Consider the following 4,566-nt stretch of genomic DNA (forward strand, 5'->3'; position numbering starts at 1 on the left):
AGGAGGAGGAGGAGGAGAAGGAGAAACGATGACTGTCCCCATTTTATAGTTGAGAAAATGGAGGCTCAGAGAGATATGCCTGAGATTATACAGCTGGTGCCTTGAATCTTGGATTCAAAGCCTGTTTTAAAGTATAGTGTATTAATAGAAAATGTAAGATATAAGACCAATAGCTAGGAAGGTGATTGCCATTAAACATATAGTTTCTGGCTGGGCGCGTTGGCTCACGCCTGTAATCCCAGCACTTTGGGAGATCGAGGCAGGCAGATCACGAGGTCAGGAGATTGAGACCATCCTGGCTAATATGGTCAAAACCTGTCTCTACTAAAAATACAAAAGGTATCTGGGTGTGGTGGCGGGCATCTGTAGTCCCAGCTACTCAGGAGGCTGAGGCAGGAGAATGGCCTAAGTAAACCCGGGAGGCAGAGCTTTCAGTGAGCCTAGATCGCGCCACTGCACTCCAGCCTGGGCGACAGAGCGAGACTCTGTCTCAAAAAAAAGAAAAAAAAATGTGTATATATATATATATACACACACATATATATGTATATATATAGGTTCCAAGAGAAGGGGGCAGACCATGCCACGGGGGCCACAGGAAGTACTAGAGTGGGTCAGGAGGCAGAGAGAGAGGGAGGGAGTTGTGGGCAGGAGCCTTTGTTGTGGTTTCTGAGGGTGGAAGGGGCAAGGTAGGGTAAGCAGACTTAAGACTGACCAGTTCAAACAATTTCATATGGGCTGTCACTAGTTGTGGCCAAGCCAACAGTGGCCCAGAGTGTAAGAGCCTGATACAAAGGGTGATTGGAGTGTGGCCTCTGGATTGATTGGTTTGCATTTAAAAAGCGCACTCACAGGTGAGTTGTTCACTATCACTAGGAACTAGCTAACTCTAGACGAGGCAGTCCATCCAGGGTCAGAAGGCCCCAGATATCAAAGCATCAGAATACAGAAAGTAAAAGACATGGTTAATACAAAGCCAGGCAATTGATTCCAGAGCTGATCTGCCCTTTGCAACTGTTTTTGCCCTGGGGGTGGGTATGCGGGTGTCTGGGAGGGGGTGCAATGTGTGAACCACATTCATCTGTGCTTGTTTCTGTTAGACATTTCCCTGTGGGTTATTCATTACCTCCCCACTTTAGCCTGGTAAGCGGGGATTATTATTTCAGGCCAAAGAAACCAAAGACATGAGTCTTGCCACCAGCTCTTCTAACCTTTAAGCAACACAGCCGGGACTTGGACTCAGATTTCAGTGAGCCCAGGTGCTGTACCTCAAAATCCCAAGTGGTGTTTGGCTTGGAGTTTGCCCTGGAGGAGGACCTACTGCTCCATGAGCCTAGACAGAACCATTCCCATGGATTTACACCAGAAGTCTAAATAAATTGGCCCAGTCCAGCACATCTCAGCTCAGATGACCATGTGACAACGAATACCCAGGAAACTGAGACCAGACAGTTCACAGAAGATGTGGAAAGGACACAGTCTTTAGAATCAGACAGACACGGGCTTGAGTACTGAATCGGCCACTTTCTAAGCTTGAGCAAGCTTCAACCTCTCTGGGTTTCTGTAAATGGAAACAGTAGCCTTAAGCTCACAAGTTTTTGAGAGGATGAAATGTAAATCCGTATACAAAGCACCCAGCTCATAATAATCACTCAGCAAATGTTAGTTGCCTTCCTCTAATTCAAGGGGCTGTGACAAGTGGTTGGTCAGCCCAGGAGGACAGAGAGGTGGGAATTAAGGGCCAGGTCGAAAGCCAGTGGTCAGAATCACCAAGTAGCCACAGTTCCAAAGGCTGGCAGGCCAGTTGGGACTGCTCAGTGACTCACCTGAAGGTTTTATGTGAATGTCCTGAGGTTACAAAAACCCTGAATTAGGAGCCCAGAGCCCACAGAGAAAGCAGGGAGCAAAGGGGTTGCTGGGAAAGAGGTGAACATTGACTGGAGGAACTCTAAATAGGCTTTCAGGGATTTGGCACAAGGGCTCAGGAGTCCCACAAGAGGGAGAAGGGCTCTGGCCTCAGGTTCTGTCATCTGGAAGCAGAAAAGACTGTAGAAAATTGAGCCACAAAGGCAAACACCTTGTCCGGAGTGTGCTTACCAAGGGCGGAATGGGACAGCCAATCTGCTGAGCCACTCACTCGGCCTGCAGCTGGGTATTCATTCATTCACCAGTTCATTCAACCACTCTCCACTGAGCACCTCCTATTAATTCTGATGATTAGAGAATGATAAGAAAAATACAGCTTCTATTGCCAGGGAGTTTGAAGTCAGCCACAAGAGACAGATGTGTAAATAAATAATTATAGCACAATGAGATGTGGGTGCACACTGTTGGGAGCAAAAGGGTTAAGTAGCTGGAGAATCTAGCACCAGAGAAGAGATGGCATATCTATTTATTGCAAGGTGAATAAGAGTTCACCACCAAGAGAAGAAAATAAGAAAGCTATTTCAAATAGAGATAACAGTGTGGGCCAGGACGTGGAGATGTATAAAAGGAAAGTATCTTATGAATACGGAGAAGTTCTGTCCTGCTGGAATACAGAGCTTTAAAAGTGAAGTGGAAATAATGGAATGTCATTGTTCCCATCTTACTACTGAAGAAACTGATGCTCATGGGTTTAGTGACTTGATCAATGTTACACAGAGAATATGCAGTAGAACAGAGAGTTAAGTCAATATTCTTTGCCTCTACATCCCATGTTATTTCCATTTCAGCACATTTTCTTTCTGTGGAGTGTGCTTTAACAATTAGTTTGTAAGTCAGTATTTTGGAACTCAGAGTAATTTTCCTATACTGCTTCAGCAATGGACAATTTATCTGAAAAAAAATAAAAAGTCAAGATATAGATGTAATTACAGGTAAATTTAGTATATAAAGGAGGCATTTTATATCTCTAAGGAAAGGATAGATTATTTAGAAAATTGGGTTAGCACAATTGGCTAACCATTTGTGAAAAGCTAGACTAATGCCTTACATCTCTTACCAAAATAAAGTCTACATGGCCTAAAGAATTTAATATTAATAAATATATAGCCATTAAGGTACTGGCAGAAAATATAAGTTAATATAAAGGCTTTTTCTATGCATGACACCAAGGAAATTGTACAGAAAGCTTTGATAAATACACCTGCATACGTAAATGAGTCAACTTCTGCTTCTGGCCATGACAGAGAAACTGACACTGGACTTGTTCTCCCACAGTGAACATTTAGAAAACTGAACAAAATATGTAAAATAAATGAAATAATTGTCTTCAGGCATACAATAGGCAGCATAGGACTGTGATATCTGAATAACAAACAAGGCCATCACTCAGGTCCCCTGGCTATCTGTCTAGGGCACTTTCTGGACCATGATTTAGGGAGCAGACCAGCAGAGCACAGTGATCTTGGCTGAGTTGAGAAACAGAGATCGTAGTTTGTGGAGACCTATACAGCTGAACATCAGACCCAGGTACTGGAGGGGAGGGAGCTATTCAATAAAAGAAGCTCCATAAATCTGCATATGCACCCTCTTGAGTCGTTAGTCGAATACTAAATAGCACAAGCTTCAGTGATAATCCACGAGGCTGGACAAAGAACTACTACTGGGTAACTGTAAACTGAACAATTCTCAGAGCTCACAGAGACATGGGAGACATTTGAATTCTGACCAGCCATAATGCGATGAAATAACTGAACTCTCAGTACATTCAGAAGAGACAATGTAAAGGTCATGCTTTAGCAATAGGACTAAGGTAAACCTAGAGAAAGACTGCTCTAGAATTGTCCTAAACAAGTCTCCAGAAAGCCAAGCTGCTCCACAGTACCTTAGCTACCTGACAAGGCATACTTCAGTACTTTTTTTTTTTTTTTTGAGATGGAGTCTTGTTCTGTTGCCCAGGCTGGAGTGCAGTGGTGTGATCTCAGCTCACTGCAACCTCCACCTGGGTTCAAGCAATTCTCCTGTCTCAGCCTCCCAAGTACCTGGGATTACAGGTGCCTGCCATCATGCCCAGATAACTTTTTGTATTTTTAGTAGAGATGAAGTTTCACCACTTTGGCCACGTTGGTCTTGAACTCCTGACTCAGGTGATCCACCCACCTCAGCCTCCCAACGTGCTGGGATTACAGTCGTGAGTCACCAGGTCACCCGGCCAGCACTCTTTAAAGTACATCAACACAGTCTAGATACTGAATAATACTGACATTTACAATGTCAAACACACATAAAAACTTGATAGATGTGCAAAGAAGCAGGAAAACGTCAGCAAGAAAATTAAACCCATAATTTAAAAAATCCAATATATACAAACCTGAAATGACTGAGATTATGGAAACAGCAGGCACAAATACTTTTAATCAGGTATTATAAATATGCTCAATGATTTAAAGAGGATTTAAAGTTGTTCATAATATTTTCTCATAATGCTTTTAATATCTATATTCTGTAGTGGCATTGCCACTCTCATTGCTAATATTAGTAATGTGTTCTCTCTTTTTCCTGATCAGCCTGGCTAGAGTTTTTCAATTTTATTTATCTTCTTTAACAAACCACTTTTGTTTTTTGTTTAATTTTCTCTATCAT

The sequence above is a fragment of the Piliocolobus tephrosceles genome, chromosome 6 (genome assembly GCF_002776525.5).
Source record: "Piliocolobus tephrosceles isolate RC106 chromosome 6, ASM277652v3, whole genome shotgun sequence".
NCBI lineage: Eukaryota > Metazoa > Chordata > Mammalia > Primates > Cercopithecidae > Piliocolobus > Piliocolobus tephrosceles.